This window comes from Stenella coeruleoalba (assembly GCF_951394435.1).
Source record: "Stenella coeruleoalba genome assembly, chromosome: 3".
In the NCBI taxonomy this organism is placed as follows: domain Eukaryota; kingdom Metazoa; phylum Chordata; class Mammalia; order Artiodactyla; family Delphinidae; genus Stenella; species Stenella coeruleoalba.
Window position 1 is genome coordinate 90,327,945 of NC_137148.1, and position 22,166 is coordinate 90,350,110.

The following is a 22,166-nucleotide window of genomic DNA, read 5'->3' on the forward strand; positions in this document are numbered from 1 at the left end:
CACTTCTGCTTCAGTCATTTGTTGTATAGGCTTGGACTTCAGCTCCCTGTTCTGCATCTTATCCACCACTACAAAACCGTCTACCTGTCCTCTTCTTGAAATGTACCAAACTCTGACTGACTGATGTCTCTGCTATCATTCTCAGCACTTTTTTGCTACAGTAATTTCTATGTTTTTCAAAAGGAAGAGAACCAGTGTTTAATGCTCTACTATTCTCAGTGAAAACCTACCATTTAGCAAACATTTTCTAATAATATTTACTGGGTGAAATTTATTTCCCAAGTAAATTTAAGCACCAAGAACTATTTTATCATAGATGTAGAGATACAATAATAAATAAGACATGGCACCTCAAAATCTAATGAGCATTTTTTTTTTACCACTCTGAACTTTGATTCTTTAATATTTAAATGAGGAGGTAGGGCTGACTATGAATTTATCACTTTGTATTTTTAGATCAAGAGCCTATAGGATCTTCCTCCAAAGTAGCATCTCTCGAGAAGAATCTTCTTTAGGTCAGTGTCCTGCTTTCCAGCCCACTGGAGTTGTAGCCCTGCCCCCACTGTAGGAAGGAGGCAACCCTGCTCCTTCAGTTCTGTGGGGTGACCACACCCCTTCAGCTATGGGAGGGGGTGTGATCTGGTTCCTTTGGCTCTCACTGAAGGCTTCCGCCAGGCCTGTGGTGGGAGTGGCCACCCTAGGATCTCTGAGTTGCCTTCAGAGTCATTCTTTCCCTTATTTGAAGAAGAGCTCACATTTGCAGCCACATAGCTCTAAGGTCTGGTCCTGTAGAATCCAAGAAGTCCGACAGCCTTCCTTCATTCTGTTCTACTTTCTCTGTCCCGTTTTCTTCAAACTGGCAATATCTCTGCTGGTATATTCTCATCTGTATTCCTGGCTTCTGCTTAGATGTCTGTTTAAGTCCATGAGTTACACTCATGATCTTTTTGTCAAATGGTTAATGTTCTCTTCAGAACATGCATTCTCGTTTGTTTTTTATTGTGGGATTTTTTTTTTTTTCAATATGGATAGGTTGAGAATTTTCTAAATCTCCAAATTCTGGTTCCTTTTTGATTAACAATTCCTTCTTCAATTCATATCTCTCCTTTAGAATTTTACTGTACCGTAGTAAGGAGGACCCAAGCTTCACCTTTAATACTTTGCTTAGAAATCTCTGTAGCTAGATATCCCATTTCATCACTTACAAGTTCTACCTTCTACAAAACAGTAGAACACAATTCAGCCAAGTTCTTTGCATTTTATAACAAGGAGCACTTTTCCTCCAGTTTCCAACAACCTATTCATCATTTCTGCCTGAGACCTCACCAGAATGCCCTGTAACATCCGTATTTCTACAAACAGTTCCTTCAAAGCAATCTCAGATTGTTTTCTAACAAAGCCTCAAAACTCTTCTAGCCTCTACACATAACTTTGTTCCATGGCCACTTCCACATTTTTAGGTATTTATTACAGCAGCACCCCACTCTTAATACTGAATATGTCAGCTGGGGCTGACATAACAAAACACCATAGAATAGATGGCTTAAACAACAGAAACTGATTTTCTCACAGTTCTGGAGGCTGGAAGTCCAAGATCCAGGAGTCAGCTGATTCCATTCCTGGTGAGCTCTCTTCCTGGCTTGTAGACAGTCGGCTTTTGGCTCTGTCCTCACTTGATAGAAAGAAACAGAAAGAGAGAGAGAGGGATCTCTGGTGATTCTTCTTATAAGAACACATCCCATCAGATCAGAGCCCTACCCTTAACACCTTATTTAAAATAATTTAAAATTAATTGGTTCCTGGGACTTCCCTGGTGGCGCAGTGGTTAAGAATTTGCCTGTCAATGCAGGGGACACAGGTTCAATCCCTGGTCCAGGAAGATCCCACATGCGGCAGAGCAACTAAGCCTGGGTGCCACAACTACTGAGCCTGTGCTCTAGAGCACACGAGCCACAACTACTGAAGCCCACGTGCCTAGAGCCCATGCTCCACAACAAGAGAAGTCACCACTATGAGAAGCCTGCACACTGCAACAAAGAGTAGCCCCTGCTCGCTGCAACTAGAGAAAGCCCATGCACGGCAACAAAGACCCAATGCAGCCAAGAATAAATAAATAAATAAAATTATAAAAAATAAAATAAAATTGCTTCCTTAGTCCAAATATAGTCATATTGGTGGTTAGGATTTCAATATATGAATTTTGAGGGTCAGAAATATTCAATCCATAGCAGGCATGTTCAGGTCTTCCAAATAGTATTTCCTATTGATTCATCTCATACTGATCCAGTCACAGCTTACATTCAGTACATAACAGGAATTAAAAAACAATACCAAAGAGAGTAAGTTAGATTCTATCTTCAAAGAGAGATCAGAAAAAGAAACAATAACTACAATAAAAGACAATATATTTTTTTTCCTTAAGAGAACTGGAGACAATGTGTCATGAGGTTTTAGTAGAAAGAAAAATCAGTAGAAGGGATTCAAAAAAGCTTTGTGGAGAAGGTCATGCCTGAGTAGGGATTGAGATTTCAGGTGGGAGGATTTCAGGATTGAAGGGACAGTTTATAGTGAAAGGAAACTGCATAAGGAAAGGATAAAAATGAAGAAAGTGTAGACTCAATAGGGAAACAAGTAATCCAATATTGCTAAAACACAGCTCGTATAAGAATGGAAGTGAGCAATAAAGCTAGAAAGGAAGTAGGTAACATGTTATGAAAGTCTCGAATGCTAGAGTGAGAAATTCATAATTAATTGAGTAGGAAATGTGAAACAACGGAAAATTTCTAGAGAAGAACAATGTGACCAGAGGCAGTGTTCATATTTTATAATTAAGTAGCAAAAATAGGAGCACATCTGCCAATTATAATTCAGCAAAGAGCAATGAAGAGGGTTGCAATTAAAGGTCTTTTGCAATGAAATTCACCTTAAACTCATGAATAGCTTAAGTTTTATAAGATTATCCCATAAAGAAGCCCAACACCCTCAGTATTACTATTTCCCATTATATTTTAGCATTTGAAGCAGCGCCTGGCACATAGTAGAAATGCAATATATGTCTTGAATGGATAAGTGAATACTATGAAACATTTACATAAAAACCTTAGTTATTCCTTAACATCACATTTACTTCCCTCAAGAACACCAGATGTGCAGATAAGAAATTGTATTCTCCGCTTTATCATAAAGCCTTATCTGGTATTATTCATTGAGAAATATTACTTTCCACTATAAAGGTTGATGCGACTCACTCCTAAAATCTGCCCCTCATATGTGTATTTAAAAATTATAAATCAAGCTAAAAAAACTCAAATAAAATGTCATATTTTCCTACATTAGAAAATGTATCTTAATAATAACCTAAAAGTTTAGGTTTGTATTTTAGAAATCCAGATTTCCTTGGGATTCTGTACTGAGATGTGGCTACACAGGAAGAGCCAGCTTCTGGCCCTCAGTCCATGGCACCCTCCCTTCTTTTTCCACATCCTGCCCCACAATAGGCCATTTGCTCATGCAGGTGGTCACCCAGCCTTCACAGCTAAGACTGTCATTCTACTTACCACACCTCTAACTGCTGTCCCTAGGCCACCCCTAAAGCCAAGGTATGGACACGCCAGCAGAACAGTCCAGCACTCAACAAGATGGACCAGAGAAGAGAACTGTGCAAACCCAAGAAGAGAGCTTAGGGACATCTGGATGGGAAAGCCTGGGGGTCCAGGTGTTCTTCATGTGTTTTACAAGAGAATGGATAGACTACTTCTCTTCTGTTGACTGAAAGAAAAATGCACAACGAAAGAGTTGTGACTTAAGTTTTATTGAGGATCTTACTGAGGACTATATACCCTGGGAGACATTCTCTTATATACCTCTGAGGAACTGCTCCAAAGAGGCAGTGGGGGAAGCCAGTGTATGTTGTAATTGTTTTTTGGCTAGGGTATATGTGCAGTCAAGTATACATCTTGGTAAAAATTATTGCCAGTCATAAAGAACAAATATCTGAAGTGAATGATTTTAGTGCTTTTCTATGTATGGGAAGATGCAAGGAGCTGGGTTCATTAAAATTCTTTCTGAAATACATCTAACTATATAAGCGTCCTGTTTGTCCAAAGCACAGAGCATCCTGTAATTGTCTTTCATTTCCTGTCTAAAGCACAGAGTGCTTCTTGCTGTTATTGCCTTAACCTCTTCCGTCTAAAGCACAGAGTGCACTGTTGCTACTGCAGCAGGTTAATCTTTGCAGACTTGGTTGGTGAGCGAAATGCTCTTTGCTCTTCTTTGTTTGCACTTCCTATTGGTCCCATAGACACCTAGGCCTGTAGGCCTGCATCTGGCTGGAAATAACTCAGAGTTGGGCTCTCAACAGCATACAGCCAAGGATAGCGGCCTCTTGCTCAAGTTTCGGAGTAAGTATCACCTGGAAGATACTTCAAATTTCAAAAAATACTTAAGTGAACGTAAAAGGAACCTGGAAATGTATTTCAATGGCTATGGTGCCCCCCACTTAAGCACTTTAAGGGGAAGCAGAAAAGAGGAACCCTTGTAACAGCACATTTTGGAATTAAGTATTACATAGATATCAGTTTGGATTACCATGCAGGGTGGGCAGAAAGAAGATCCAATAAATAAAACAGAGAAGAGGTACACTAGATGAAAGTCTCCTATTAACTAGAAATATAATCAAAGCTTTGTCCATCAATACAATCTCCAGTTGAAGATTTAAGCCAAGGATTCAATTTTTATTTCAGTAGACAGAGCAGTTAGATCTGGCTATATTTCACCTTTTACAAGGATGCAAAAAGGAAAACAAAAAAATAAAGGAGAGACTTGTGGAGGAAAAAATGGTGTAAGGTAAAAGGAAATACATCCTGAGGGGTTTCAAAAGGTGTGTTAGCAGAATTAGAAGAATGTGTCTGAAACCTGGCTCACATCCTAGAAAGAGTAAAAGATCTGGCCTCTATAAATTGGGAGATGAACATATAAAGGGGAAAATAGTGAAATGAAAAGGAAACAGAAAAATGAAAATTAAATAAAAATTTAAAACAAAAATAAAATAAAAACAATGAAATTGAAACAGGAGGGAAGGGGGCAGGGCACAACCTTTAAAAGAATGACGTAGCCATAGGACGCGACATAAACTGATTAGAACAAAATGGGTCCAAGATGGTGGACAAGTTGACTTCCACTAGACCTTGAGCCTCAGTATACACTCTTTGTAACACATCAACAAGCTAAATGACACACCCACAGGCTCCATGACAGTTCCAAAGCCAACCATAAAGGTCAAAAAGTGGGCGGTAGCCCAATTTCTAGAAATCCCTACCCCTTCCCCAAAAGAGCTGGAATACTCCTCTCACTCATTAGCCTATGAAATTACCCACCCCTATACAAACTGACAACCCCATTCCCTGGTGCCACTCTCCCCTTCTGAGATGGCCCACAGTCTGTCTGTGGAGTGTGGTTCTCTCTAAGTAAATTCACTTCTTACCTATCAGTTTGTCTCTCACTGAATTCTTTCTGCAATGAGACATCAAGAACCTGAGCTTCATTAAGTCCTGAGACCAGGTGTGTGATCTCAGTTAAGATGGTGGGTTCAAGTCCCAATCTGAGTTGCACAGTTTCAAAATGAAAGATAACAGAATAAGATGAAAAAGAAGATGAGTGTGATAAAGGATTTCAGAAAATCTAAAACCATAATATAACAACTAACCTAAAATGAAGGAAGTCAAGAGTAAAATCAAAATCTTGGACACATGAATCACTGAATATGAGAAACTTGCTAAGAATACAGAAGAAAAATGAAAAGAAATTAAAACAATAAAATATAATATTAAGTTATTCTACTTAATAACTCCTACAGTAAAACTGAATTAGAAATTATCTAGATGTTAAAAACAATGAAAATGCTAAAACTGAACTCAGGAAAACTCAGAGCACTAAGAGTATTTTTAAATACAGTAAACAGAAAATAAAGAAGTAAACGTTGAGAATAACAGAAGCTAGGAAAAGAAAAACAAAATGTGCCCACAAAAAGCAGGAAAATAAAAAAGAATTAAAATTTAAAATTAATAGTAAATTAGAAAACATAGTAGGGTAAATATGTAAGTTCAAGAACTGGTTCCTTTGGAGAAAATTACACACTATGAAATGGCAAGAGTAATCTAAAAAACCAGGAAAAAAGCACAAATATACAACAATTAGAGTAAGAAATAATGATGAAAACTACCGTCTACTTGATGTCTGTGTGCTGGAAACCTTGTTGACTGATTTACAATCATTAGCACAATCAACCAGATAGATATCATTTGTATTCCAATTTTCAGGTGGGTAAATAAGCCTCAGAGCATTAACAAATGTGTTCAAGCCACAAGGCAAGCAAATAATAATGCCAGTACTGAAACTCTGCAGATCTGTAGCCTGCAATCCCAACCATTATGAAGTCAAATACCAACTTAGAAAAAATTATTTATGACAGAAAACTATGTGCCACTCGACTGAAAAAGACTTCAGAAAGAAAAGGATACATTGCTAAGAAAACATAAATTATCAAAAGGTATGAAAAATTCAATAAAGAGACCAGCTGAATTTAAAAAACCAACTTAAAAACCTATACTTCAAAAGCTCTGAATCCAGGTATTTTTAGAAATAAGTTCTAGAATAACTTCAACCAGTAGATCATCCCTATCCCACTCATTTTCCAGAGCAGACAAAGATATGAAAAACTACTCAACTGGTATAAAACCAATCTAATTAGCTGATGTCATAGACCAAACATGAGTGCCATGAGGAAAATGAAATCAAAATTTAATTATGAATACCTATACAAAATTTACAAATACGTACAACGTTAGAAATTGAATCTACCAATGTAAAGCTTTCCCACTAGAAATGTCCAGAAAATTGTTAATAGCTGTGCCGCAAACTGGATACAGGTGTGCTGGGGAGCAGTGGTTTCTGTCAGCCCAGGAGACAGCAGGACAAGGCTTGGGTAGCTCGAGCCCAACACTTTGTGCCTCAGACATTGACAGTCTTGTTGGCGGGGTGAGAAAATCTGAGCTAGGTAGATGAGTGGGGTGAAGGTAAGCCATAGGGGGTTTCCCTGGCAGGAAACTAAATAAGAAAAAAATTTTAAATTAATAGTAACATAGAAAACAAAGAGAGTAGGAGAGAACAACAGAGCTGTTGCCTCTGACAGAAAGCAAAATGTGGGATGAGTTTTGCTAGCAATTGCTGTTCTGCTACAACCTGCTGAGCGTTGCCAAGGAGATGCCACCACCTGGATATCGACTTCAGCAGTCATATGCCTGCTCAGGGATAGGCAATAGGTTCACCAAGGCAGGACAGAGGTATCCTGGGGGCGCACCTCCAAACTGTGGACCCAGTGTCCTTGTGGCTCAAGTTTTTCCGAGGGCTTCAACCCAGTGATGAGGGACTGTTCTTAGAATGGATATATGTTCTTCAAATAAAAGCCTCACCATTATTTTGAAATATTTAATGTTAAAAAGTTTGAATGGATTCAAAATTCACTCTCAATTATCACAAGGAATGTCAACATTATATGTCAATGAAATAAAAGGTAGTAAATCTTTAGCTTGCAAAACAACTTCAATTGTTAAAATATAAACATTTTTAATGAATATAAAATGTTTTAGAATTTAATTATCTACCTGTATGAATAAAGTTTCTGGTTGATGACAGTCTACAAGGATTTAAAGAGAATATCACCAAGCCTTCCTGAGGGAACTGTGTATAACCATTTCAAACATAAATTCCTGAAATATATTTTGCCAGGTAAATAAGTAGCTCATTTAAACAGTAGCTCATCGAAATATATGATATGAATTACTACAATTTTCTGCCTTCAATTGGCAAAGATTAAAAAGGATAACCACATATAATTTGGAATCCTAACAACCACAACGACACACCTCTGTGTACAGCCTGGAATTCTTAAGAACTGAACTTAAAATAATAATTGGAAGAGGGATCAGAGATGTATATTCAAGGTTGTTCAGCTATCTTTTAATAACAAAAACCTAAAAAAACAAACAAACAAAACCCTCAATGTCCAACAATAGGAAACTGGTTAAACATGATATATCCATAATATTAAAACACTATATGTTAATTTTTAAAATAAAAAGACTTTTAAAGACTTTTATAAGACTTTTAAAAGACTTTATATTTTTGAGCAGGTTCACAGAAAAATTGATCAGAAGGTATAGAGAGTTCCCAGTTACCCCAAAGTCCATGGTTTACATTAGAGTTCACTCTTGTACATGCTATGAGTTTAGACAAATGTATAATGACATGTGTCCATCATTATAACAGACAGATACATTTAGCGGATATTTTCTTATTTTACACAATCATTGGTAATTTCCTTTTTCACTAAATATCTGTTTAGGTCCATATAGACCTACCTTACATTTTGATAACATTATGGAAACTCATGAACATCTGTACTTTAATTAGAAATGCTTTATTGATGAACATTTAGTTTTTAGTCTACATTTTTTATCACAAAAAGGGTACAATATATATTCTTGCTCATATATATTGCCACTTCATGTACAAAGTTCTGGAGATCATATGTATAACGTCTAGGTGGTACAGTAAAAAGATCATTGTCTTTGGAAACATAAACATTTTTCTTTCAGTTACAGTTGCATCATTTGCAATTTAAACAACTTTGACCAAGTAAATGGTTGCATCATCAATAAATTGGTGGCAATGATAATCTCTTCACAAGATTCTGAATATAGAATTACATATATAAAGTTTATCATATTTTTTTTCTATTTTTATTTTTATTTATTTTTTTAACATCTTTATTGGAGTATAATTGCTTTACATTCTTGTGTTAGGTTCTGCTGTATAACAAAGTGAATCAGTTGTACGTATACATATATCCCCATATTCCCTCCCGCTTGCGACTCCCTCCCACTCTCCCTATCCCACCCCTCTACGTGGTAACAAAGCACCGAGCTGATCTCCCTGTGCTATGTGGCTGCTTCCCACTAGCTATCTATTTTACATTTGATAGTGTATATATGTCCAGGCCACTCTCTCACTTCATCCCAGCTTATCCTTCCCCCTCTCCATGTCCTCAACTCCATTCTCTACGTCTGTGTCTTTAGTCCTGTCTTGCCCCTAGATTCTTCAGGACCATTTTTTTTTTAGATCCCATATATATGTGTTAGCATATGGTATTTGTTTTTCTCTTTCTGACATACTTCTTTGTATGACAGTCTCAAGGTCCATCCACCTCACTACAAATAACTCAATTTCGTTTCTTTTTATGGCTGAGTAATATTCCATTGTTTATATGTGCTACATGTGTCAATGGGTACTTAGGTTGTTTCCATGTCATGGCTATTGTAAACAGAGCTGCAATGAACATTGTGGTATATAACTCTTTTTGAATTATGGTTTTCTCATAGTATACGCCCAGTACTGGGATTGCTGGGTCACATGGTAGTTCTATTTTTAGTTGTTTAAGGAACCTCCATACTGTTCTCCATAGTGGCTGTATCAATTTACATTCCCACCAACAGTGCAAGAGGGTTCCCTTTTCTCCACACCCTCTCCAGCATTTACTGTTTGTAGACTTTTTATGATGGCCATTCTGACTGGTGTGAGGTGATACCTCATTGTAGTTTTGAGTTGCATTTCTCTAATGATTCGTGATGTTGAGCATCTTTTCATGTGTTTGTTGGCAATCTGTATATCTTCTTTGGAGAAATGACTATTTAGATCTTCTGCCCATTTTTGGATTGGGTTGTTTGTTTTTTAGTATTGAGCTGCATGAGCTGCTTGTATCTTTTGAGATTAAGCCATTGTCAGTTGCTTCATTTGCAAATATTTTCTCCCATTCTAAGTGTTGTCTTTTCATCTTCTTTATGGTTTCCTTTGCTGGGCAAAAGCTTCTAAGTTTAATTAGATCCCATTTGTTCATTTTTGTTTTTATTTCCATTACTCTAAGAGGTGGGTGAAAAAGGATCTTGCAGTGATTTATGTCATAGAGTGTTCTGACTATGTTTTCCTCTAAGAGCTTTTTAGTGTCTGGCCTTACATTTCGCTCTTTAATCCATTTTAAGTTTATTTTTGTGTATGGTATTAGGGAGTGTTCTAATTTCATTCTTTTACATGTAGCTATCCAGTTTTCCCAGCACCACTTATTGAAGAGGCTGTCTTTTCTCCATTACATACTCTTGCCTCCTTTATTAAAGATAAGGTGACCATACGTGCATGGGTTTATCTCTGGGCTTTCTATCCTGTTCCATTGAATTATACTTCTGTTTTTATAACAGTACCATACTGTCTTGATTACTGTAGCTTTGTAGTATAGTCTAAAGTCAGGTAGCCTGATTCCTCCAGCTCCATTTTTCTTTCTCAAGATTGCTTTGGCTGTTTGGAGTCTTTTGTGTTTCCATACAAATTGTGGGATTTTTTGTTCTAGTTCAGTGAAAAATGCCAGTGGTAGTTTGATAGGGATTGCATTGAATCTGTAGATTGCTGTGGGTAGTATAGTCATTTTCACAATGTTCATTCTTCCAATTAAAGAACATGGTATATCTCTCCATCTGTTGGTATCATCTTTAATTTCTTTCATCAGTGTCTTATAGTTTTCTGCATACAGGTGTTTTGTCTCCCTATGTAGGTTTACTCCTAGGTATTTGATTCTTTTTGTTGCAGTGGTAAATGAGAGTGTTTCCTTAATTTCTCTTTCAGATTTTTCATCATTAGTGTATAGGAATGCAATAGATTTATGTGCATTAATTTTTTATCCTGCTACTTTACCAAATTCATTGTTATTTCTAGTAGTTTTCTGGTAGCATCTTTAGGATTCTCTATGTATAGTATCATGTCATCTGCAAAGAGTGACAGCTTTACTTCTTCTTTTCCAATTTGTATTCCTTTTATTTCTTTTTCTTCTCTGCTTGCTGTGGCTAAAACTTCCAAAACTATGTTGAATAATAGTGGTGAGAGTGGGCAACCTTGTCTTGCTCCTGATCTTAGTGGAAATGGTTTCAGTTTTTCACCATTCAGGATGATGTTTCCAGTGGCTTTGTCATATATGGCTTTTGTTATGTTGAGGTAAGTTCCATCTATGCCTAGTTTCTGGAGAGTTTTTACCATAAATGGGTATTGAATTTTGTTGAAAGCTTTTTCTGCATCTATTGAGATTATATATGGTTTTTCTCCTTCAATTTGTTAATATGGTTTATCACATTGATTGATTTGCATATATTGAAGAATCCTTGCATTCCTGGAATAAACCCCACTTGATCATGGTGTATGATCCTTTTAATGTGCTGTTGGATTCTGTTTGCTAGTATTTTGTTGAGGACTTTTGCATCTATGTTCACCAGTGATATTGGCCTGTAATTTTCTTTTTCTGTGATACCTTGGTCTCATTTTGGAACCAGGGTGATGGTGGCCTCATATAATGAGTTTGGGAGTGTCCTCCCTGTGCTATATTTTGGAAGCGTTTGAGAACAATAGGTATTAGCTCTTCTCTAAATGTTTAATAGAATTCACCTGTGAAGCCATCTGGTCCTGGGCTTTTGTTTGTTGGAAGATTTTTAATCACAGTCTCAATTCCAGTGCTTGTGATTGGTCTGTTTATATGTTATGTTTCTTCCTGGTTCAGTCTCGGAAGGTTATGCTTTTCTAAGAATTTGTCCATTTCTTCCAGGTTGTCCATTTTATTGGCATAGAGTTGCTTGTAGTAATCTCTCATGATCTTTTGTATTTCTGCAGTGTCAGTTGTTACTTCTCCTTTTTCATTTCTAGTTCTGTTGAGTCTTCTCCCTTTTTTTCTTGATGAGTCTGGCTAATGGTTTATCAACTTTGTTTATCTTCTCAAAGAACCAGCTTTTAGTTTTATTGTTCTTTGCTATTGTTTCTCTCATTTCTTTTTCATTTATTTCTGATCTGATTTTTATGATTTCTTTCCTTCTGCTAACTTTGGGAATTTTTTGTTCTTATTTCTCTAATTGCTCTAGGTGTAAGGTTAGGTTGTTGATTTGAGATGTTTCTTGTTTCTTGAGGTAGGATTGTATTGCTATAAACTTCCCTCTTAGAACTGCTTTTGCTGCATCCCATAGGTTTTGGGTCATCGTATTTTCACTGTCATTTGTTTCTAGGTATTTTTTTGATTTCCTCTTTGATTTCTTCACTGATCTCTTCGTCATTTAGTAGTGTATTGTTTAGCTTCCATGTGTTTGTATTTTTTACAGTTTTTTTTTCCTGTAATTGATATCTAGTCTCATAGCATAGTGGTTGGGAAAGATACTTGATACAATTTCAATTTTCTTAAATTTACCAAGGCTTGATTTGTGACCCAAGATATGATCTATCCTGGAGAATGTTGCATGAGTACTTGAGACTAAAGTGTATTCTGTTGTTTTTGGATGGAATGTCCTATAAATATCAATTAAGTCCATCTTGTTTAATGTATCATTTAAAGCTTGTGTTTATTTTCATTGTGGATGATCTGTCCATTGGTGAAAGTGGGGTGTTAAATTCCCCTACTATGATTGTGTTACTGTTGATTTCCCCTTCATGGTAGTTAGCATTTGCTTTATGTGTTGAGGTGCTCCTGTGTTGGGTGCATAAATATTTACATTGTTATATCTTCTTCTTGGATTGTTCCCTTGATCATTATGTAGTATCCTTCTTTGTCTCTTGTAATAGTCTTTATTTGAAAGTCTATTTTGTCTGATATGAGAATTGCTACTCTAGCTTTCTTCTGATTTCCACTTGCATGCAATATCTTTTTCCATCCCCTCACTTTCAGTGTGTATGTGTCCCTACGTCTGAAGTGGGCCTCTTGTAGATCATATATATATTAGTCTTGTTTTTGTATCCATTCAGCCAGTGTATGTCTTTTGGTTGGAGCATTTAATCCATTTACATTTAAGGTAGTTATCAACGTGTATGTTTCTATTACCATTTTCTTAATTGTTTTTGGTTTGTTATTGTAGATCTTTTCCTTCTCTTGTGTTTCCTGTCTAGAGAACTTCCTTTAGCATTTGTTGTAAAGCTGGTTTGGTGGTACTACATTCTCTTAGCTTTTGCTTGTCTGTAAAGGTTTTAATTTCTGTATTGAATCTGACTGACATCCTTGCTGGGGAGAGTAGTCTTTTTTTTTTCTTGGTAATGTATTTTTTTTAACATCTTTATTGGAGTAAAATTGCTTTTAAAATGCTGTGTTAGTTCCTGCTGTATAACAAAGTGAATCAGCTATACATATACAGATATCCCCATACCTCTTCCCTCTTGCATGTCCCTCCCATCCTCCCTATCCCACCCCTGTAGATGGACACAAAGCACCGAGCTGATCTCCCTGTGCTATGCAGCTGCTTCCCACTAGCTATCTATTTTACATTTGGTAGTGTATATATGTCCATGCCACTCTCCCACTTCATCCCAGCTTACCCTTCTCCCTCCCCGTGTCCTCAAGTCCATTCTCTATGTCTGTGTCTTTATTCCTGTCCTGCTCCTAGGTTCTTCAGAAACTTTTTTTTTTTTTTAGATTAAACATATATGTGTTAGCATAGGGTATTTGTTTTTCTTGGGTAGAGTTACCTTGGTTGTGGGTTTTTCCCTTTCATTACTTTAAATATGTCCTTCCACACCTTTCTGGCTTGCAGAGTTTCTGCTGAAAGATCAGCTGTTGACCTTGTGGGGATTCCCTTGTATGTTGTTTGTTTCTTTTCCCTTGCTGATTTAATATTTTTTCTTTGTATTTAATTTTTGATACTTTGATTAATATGTGTCTTGTCATGTTTCTCCTTGGATTTATCCTGTATGGGACTCTCTGTGCTGCCTGGACTTGATTGACTATTTCATTTCCCATGTTAGGAAACTATTCAACTAAAATCTCTTCAAATATTTTCTCAGTCCCTTTCTTTTTCTATTTTTCTTCTGGGACCCCTATAATTTAAATGTTGGTGCCTTTAATGTTGTCCCATACGTCTCTGATACTGTCTTCAATTCTTTTCATTCTTTTTTCTTTAGTCTGCTCTGCTGTAATTATTTCCACTATTTTCTCTTCCAGGTCACTTATCCATTCGTCTGCCTCAGTTATTCTGCTATTGATTCCTTCTAGAGAACTTTTTATTTCATTTATTGTGTTGTTCATCACTGTTTGTTTGCTCTTTAGTTCTTCTAGGTCCTTGTTAAATGTTTCTTGTATTTTCTCCATTCTGTTTCCAAGATGTTGGCTCATCTTTACTATCATTACTCTGAATTCTTTTTCAGGTAGACTGCCTATTTCCTCTTCATTTGTTTGGTCTGGTGGGTTTTTATCTTGCTCCTTCATCTGCTGTGCGTATTTCTGTCTTCTCATTTTGCTTACCTTACTGTGTTTGGCGTCTCCTTTTTGCAGTCTGCAGGTTCATAGTTCCTCTTGTTTTTGGTGTCTGCCCCCAGTGGGTAAGGTTGGTTCAATGGGTTGTGTAGGCTTTCTGATGGAGGGGACTGGTGCCTGTGTTCTGGTGGATGAGGCTGGATCTTGTCTTTCTGGTTGGCAGGATTGCGTCCAGTGGTGTGTTTTGGGGTGACTGTGAAGTTATTATGATTTTAGGCAGCCTCTCTGAAAATGGGTGGGTTTGTGTTCCTGTCTTGCTAGTTGTTTGGCATGGGGTGTCCAGCACTGGAGCTTGCTAGTCGTTGAGTGGAGCTGTGTCTTATCGTTGAGATGGAGATCTGTGGGAGGGCTCTCGCCCATTGATATTGCATGGGGCCAGGAGATTTCTGGTGGAGCAATGTCCTGAACTCGGATCTCTCACTTCAGAATCTCAGGCCTGACATCTCAGCATCAAGACCCTGTCAGCCATATGGCTCAGAAGAAAAGGGAAGAAAGAAAGGAAAGAAAGAAAGAAAGAAAGAAAGAAAGAAAGAAAGAAAGAAAGAAAGAAAGAAAGAAAGAAAGAAAGAAAGAAAGAAAGAAAGAAAGAAAGAAAGGAAGGAAGGAAGGAAGGAAGGAAGGAAGGAAGGAAGGAAGGAAGGAAGGGGAAGGAATGAATGAAGGAAGAAAAGAAAGAAAGAGAAAGAAAGAAAGAAAATAAAGTTATTAAAATAAAAAATTAAAAAATATGTTATTAAAATTTTAAATATAAAAAAGTAATTGGAAAAAAAAAGAGAAGAGAGCAACCAAACCAATAAACAAATCCACCAGTGATAACAAGTGCTCAAAACTAAACCCAGGTAAACATAAAAATCAGAAACTAGTCAGTTGCATACAGGAAACCCCAAGTCTATAGTTGCTCCCAGAGTCCACTGCCTCAATTTTGGGATAATTTGTTGTGTATTCAGGTATTCCATAGATGCAGGGTATATCAAGTTGATTGTGGAGATTTAATCGGCTGCTCCTGAGGCTGTACGGAGAAATCTCCCTTTCTCCTCTTTGTTCGCACAGCTCCTGGGGTTCAGCTTTGGATTTAGCCCCGCCTCTGCATGTAGGTCTCTAGTAGTCTCTTCATGTGGGTAGAGGGCTTAGATGGCTGATCCATTTATTCTGGTTGTTCTGCGGTTTTTCTGTAATTCAACAAATATATGCCACTGTACAATTTAGAGGAAATACACAAATAATCTTTTGTGGAGAACTGGGGAGACATTCTTTTTCAGAAAAGGATTTTTAATATATGAAAAAGGAAGTAAAAGTTTTCACTAAACATTTAATTGCTTAGCAAGTTTCTGAGAGGTGGGTTCAGGGTTCTCCTTCATTTTTATTGTGGAGCTTCTCCTTAATCTTCAATCTCTTAAAAATATGCCAGTTCTTATTCAATTATTGACTTGGACACAATTAACTATTTGGGCAAGTATGTATTCAATCCCTGCAGGAAATAGAGTGTTATCCTGAAGATTCGAAGTACATAGAAAACTTTAAATGGTGACATATCCTTAATATACTTCAAGAGTAATAGAGAAAAGAAGTTACAAAGATAAAAGAGACAAGAGCTGAAAAAGTATAAAAAGAAAAAGGAAGAAACATAGCAGGCATTCTTATATAATTAACTAGATTCTCTGCTCTAATTTCTTCCAAATTTACCTTCCTTAATTCAGATCACCAACATTTCTGGTGGACAGAAAACGCAAAGTATTATATATAAATGCTTAGGCAAACTTCCAGCAAATATTACACATTGTGAATTTCCCAGTGTCAAAGAAGTATAGGGTTTGCTCCAGAAGATGACCCTGTGCAGAAACAATGTGCAAGCCTCAGGCCTGGCCCAGGCAGAACTGAGTAGTTGGGAAAGTTTGTTTCAGGTGCCCTCCCTCAACTTCTTTGACTGTACTTTTTCACCATGGTCCTTCCTTCTATGACCCCACAGCCCAATGACCACATATTATATACTTAGAGACCAGGATCTTCCTCAGCACTGCATTTTCTTAATCTGTCTTCCCAGGAAGATTCCCTGATTTAGGATCTTCCCAGCCCAGTTAATCCTTCCCATCACCTCCAACAAACATTAGTCGTCATATAAGTCAGTTTTCACAAGGTCTTTTTCTTTACTCAGTGACATCCAGAGGTAAAAATGAACTCACACCTGTGATGAGTGAGGGGAATTCTTAAACTCCTCACTTATGTCTTCACATTCAACTAGTGTTCATATATTACCTATTTTCCATGTTTAGGAACGGAGACACAGAGTTGAATGAGCCTGGCAGGCAAACATAGTTATAATGCAATTAAAGTACTATTAAGAGATAATTATTAATAAAGATTTATGAAAACACAGGGAATGCTTATGTTTTTTGGGAGATATTTTAAAGGTTGAGCTGAAACTGGAAGGATGATTTCTTTTAATTTATTATTTCTATTACATTTCAGCATTTTTTAAATTCTGAGGGAAGGGACTTCCCTGGCAGTCCAGTGGTTAGGACTCCACACCTCCACTGCAGGGGGCCCCAGTTTGATCCCTTGTCTGGGAACTAAGATCCCACAAGCAGCACAGAGTGGCCAATAAACAAACAAATAAAAAGACAAATTCTGGGGGAAGAATAAAATGGACAAGGATATTTAAGGAAGAGAAACTAGTACAGAAGCATGAAATAGCATGGCATAATCAGTTCATCACAAGTATTCCTGTGTGGCCTGAAGGTATGGATAGAAATCCTGAGAGGTATATAGTAAAGTAGGCTAGAGATAATGGTATCCTGTTGGACACTACAGGGGTTTATTAGCAGAGGAGTGATACTAAAAGATGCATTTTCAATTTATTTAGTAAATGAAGAAACTTACATATTGGATCCATTGTGTAGGATGAATTGGATGTGGCAGTGCCCAAGGAAGAGAGAAATTATAAGAAGCTGTTGAAATAATCTGAGTAATAGATGATGTCAGCCTGAAACGAGGCAGTGCAGTAGGTGTAGAAAAACATACCGAAATGTTTAGAACTTGAATTCAAGAAGGCTAGTGACTAATTATATAAAGTGGGTGAGGATGAGGTAGTCATAGAACATCTTCAGTCTCTCTATCTTGAACAATTGAGTAAAATTACTGTTTTTCATGTAAGGAACCCATAAAAAAGAACAAATTAAGAAGGAAAGAGATGAAGAGTTTGGTTTGGACCATGCTGAATTTAACATGCTTCATAGACATTCACATTGACATATCCAGCATGAAGTTGGAAATGTAAGTCAGTAACTCAGGAGAAAAGGTTAAAAAAAAAAAAAGAAAGAAAAAAAAAAAAGGAGATACTCCTTTGAGAGTTGATAATCAGGCAAGAGCTGGAACCATGGAACTGGATGATATCACCAAAGGAAACAAATTGAGAAAACGTCCAAGGAAGAGTTATGGACAACACCAATATGTGAGAGTGGGAAGAGAAAGGCAAATTAATGAAACATATTGAGGATAGACCAGCAAGACGGGAGGTGATCTAGGAGAGTGCGTGCCATGGAGCATCAGAGAGAAGACAATATCAAGAAGGGAATGGCCGGACAGGCTATACTGCCTGAAGACAAAAATGCATGATAAGAAATAAAGTCTTTGGACTTGGCAACCTGAAATAAAAAAAAAAAAAAACCTCACTGAGGGCAATTTTTTAAGAGATGTTAGCAGAAGCCAGAGAATGATGGTTGAGAAGTAAATAAAAGCTGAAGAAGCTGAAAAGGAAAATGTGGATTATTAGTTCAAGATACTTAGTGAAGGGAGGATCACAAGGAAAGCTTTTACAATATTGACTTGGGTTTTCTGATCTAGAAAAAAAAGGCAATGGAAAGGGGGAGATCAAAATCGAGAAGAGATATAATTGACTGATTAAGATCTTGAAGGAACTAGAAGATAGGTTCAAGAGTTGGGGTAAAGAAGGGGTAGGCAACAGAGGCAAGGAAATAATAGTTTAGGAACTGAAGAGCAAGAAAAGTTAGGTTATTCAATTCCTGTGGCCTATATTTTCTCAGTTAAGTAAAGGGAAAAGTTAGCTGCTCAGAATGAGTTGCGCAAAAGAATGGGACTTACGAGGTATTTTGGATCCATTAAGGGGCATAAAAAGGGAAGTAACTAGGACCACGTACAGGATATTCAAAAAGCAGTAGAGTTGAAATTCATTAACATGATGTGTCACCCATCTGCAGATTGTAGAGTTTTTCTTTTTCTTGGAGAATCCTAAAGCTCTTGGGAGCCAGCACTGGGTGTGGCCGAGCATTGGGGAGGGAAGAATTTGCGAGTGCTGACAAGTTTTACTGAAGTTATTAATCACAGTGGACAGATGGTTAGCTTGAGGAGAAAATGATGTCAAGTCATAAAGGAATAACGGATTGAGAGACTTGAAGAGTCTAAGAACTCAAGAGTTCAATCAATTTCATTTAAGACTTATTTGTTATTCATCTGCTACATCCTGAGGTCTGTACTAAACACTTGGGAAAGAGCAGGGTCCCTCTAGAGATTTGTAGTCCAGTAGAAATAAAGTCCGGTAGAAATAAACATAAAGTTCAATGCCAAGATGAAAATATGTTTGGATATAAATTGAGGACCAGAGTAGAGAGTTCTTATTCACCTGGGGAAGAATGAGCAGGAAGGTAGCTTAGTGGGGACAAAAAGAAAAATTTAAAGAACAGCACTTTGTGTTTTAAAGTTTATGTCTCCACAAGGACCTTAAGGAGCAAATCTTTTGATGGGATTTCTAGCAGCCTATTGGGAGGATTATTTGAAGTTAGGATCTTTGATATTGTACCACAAAGGTCTAGCTTAAAGGGTCATTGATGCACCCAATATCTCACCAAAGTATCAAAGGATAAGAACGACAGCTGATAGCTATTAATATTTACTACATGGTAGGCAAGATTCAGATATATATATATATATATATATATATATATATATATATATATATAAGCTCATTCAAGGTTCACAATATCCTTATAATACTATTATTATTACTCCTACATTATGAATCAGGAAACTGATGAACAGAGAGATTAAATAATTTGCCCAAGTTCACACAGCTAGTAAATGGCAAAGCCAGTGTTCCATCCTAGACAGTTTGGTCCTCACACTGCCTCACAACTCATCATTTTGAAAACTGAGACCAGGAAAGATCTTTCCAGTTCCAAAGAGGAATTTCCAGGTACTTCAATCTTGATGGGACTGAACTGAAATTGTTCACTGGTCACGCACTGGTGGTATCTCTGACAGTAGAGAGGAAAATCCTTATCACAATCCTCATTAAGGGGTTTAACTGAGGAAGAAGAGCTAATTGCTAATTTGCTTTCCAAAAAGGATGACTCCTGTTAACTTCAATTAACTTCGCTTTGGTGAGTGGTTGTTGGCAAGTTTACACTAGATTGCAGGAGACAGCTGAATTCTAGAAGTTAAGGGCTGCCACACATAATTTTCCCTTTACCTTTTTCCCTATTCAGCCCTCAGCCTTCCAACCAAGTAAGTACGGGAAGAATGTTTAACATTAGCAGTTTGATGAGGTATCAGATAATTAGCCAACCTGGGAAGCCTATGTATTTCAGCTAAGTCCAGCCTCCATCAGGGACCACAGCTCATGGCTGGGCACTTGGTGGGCACGGAAATTGAGTGCTCAGTTGACAGAACGACTTACTGAAAATGCACCCACAACACTGATGTCTATCCCTGTGTCAGAGCTCTGCAGCCAGGCTCCTGGCCAAGGAACAGGCACCATCGGCCTGAAGCAGACTCAGTTCAGGGCTCTGAACCAGAGAAACACAAGAAGAAATGTGCTGTGAGTCTGCCTGCACCAACATTTTCACCCTTCACCTCTCACCTCACTTCTGGGAGGAGTACCTGGCCCCCTCTCTTCAGCCCTCTGTGAACCTGATAAAAACATCTGCTGCCTGAAAGCAACAAAATGCATAACTGGCAGCAGTGCTCTCATCCTCACTCACCTGAATCATCCACCCAGGTGCACAGAAGGCAGAGCCAGCAGGGTTAATGGCTATCGTTTGGGTATGTCTGGCTGTGGGGAGCAAAGAAGCAATGCTCAGAGTCTTAGAGTTTCTGGGAGTCTCATCCCTGCTCTCTCCCCCTGTGAATAGAGGAGGGGCATCTGGGAGGCACATGGCTGGTCACCCCACTCCTCCAGCCTGAGGGATGGAGGGCTGTCCTCTCTCTCCCATATTCCCTCTGTGGATCATATTTCATTTGCAAGCAGTACTTAAGTTTGCTTTTCTATGAAAGTGCTAGAAGTCATGTAGTTCAAGCATGATTTTTAGCGTTTTCCAGTCAATTAATAAGGTGAAAATAGGAATTGAAAATTACAGGGATTTTTCCCAAGAGCCATATATAGAAAACAATTTTATATTCAAAGGTAAAACTATTGGCAAGGCATTATTATTTGTTCTCAGGTCATTTTATTTTTTAAATTATTATTTCACTTACAATAGTAACTTTTTATATTTTCTTCTCTTTCCTGTCGTCTAGACTCAATTTCAGGCCAAGGTTTTGGGGCCACACTCCTGAGATAGAACTGTGACAGGGAGAGTAAAACTATAATTTTTTAATTTGACTTCCTTAGTTGGAAGATTTAAAGAAATTATTAGTATGCAAGTTTTCTTAACTTTTCCCCCTTACAAGACTTGCTGAGGATGAGGTAGTTGTGATGACAAATATCCTTTTTACTACTGTGGCTAATTGCGATCAGAAAGATCCCCTTTTGTTTCCTGAATTGAGAAGAATTTTCTTGTTGGCCAAAGGCACTGTTGGCTGTGACACTGTCCACCATGCCATGGCAGGAGTTAGGCCCCGCGTCCTACAGTGGAACCTACATGACAATGTAGTAACCTGCTAAAACGGCGTTTTGGCTGAGGTTACTGTGTATACTCCCAAATAGCCAGAGGGCATAATTTTGATAAATGATGTAGTTAAAATTTTACTAACCTCTGTGAAAAACCATTTGATATTCTTCATGCTAAGTAGAGACTATAGGTTTCCACTCAGAGCATGAAAAAATTATTCCTTCAACTGCATGTGTGTCAACAGAAATTATGAAGACACTGGGAAGAAACCAAAGGAAAAATCATTCTGTTAAGTTCAACTTCTTTTCTGAGTTATTTTGAAAATGAATAATGCCTTTTTGAAATTCCCAAATCAGAAGGCGTATACTTTGGAGAAAGGAAAGGATGAAGATAAGGATTTAGGAATTTTTTCTGAGTCAGAAAACTTAGAACATTACAGGCAATTAATGAGCATCTCAGTAGAGACTGAAGAATAAAAGGACATCTTGTTTTTGGAGAACATATTTTCACCTCAGATGAAAAAATTATATATATATATATATATATATATATCTCTCCAAACCATGCAAATAAAGGAGTTCCTAAAGTGGTCTTCATCATTCCTTTTCTTCTGAGTTCATACAAGAGCCTTAATAAAATTGGTCTATTCTTTCTCCAAACACCTGTTGTACACATTTACTCTCCTTTTCAACTTGCACCCTATACTAGTCCATCATTCTCTCATTGTTTTGTATGCATACACCTGACTTTCAAAACTTTTTAAGGTCAGAGAATGTAGCTTCGATAATTCTCACAGTATCTAATACTAGTTACATAATAAGCATTATATTAAATATATTCATGATTCATTAACTAATCTTCCCTCCAGTAAAATCCCTTTTTAATAAACTCCATATCCAAAGTGTTGTGATGTTAAGATAAAAATGTGACAAGAAACTAATTCTAGTCTG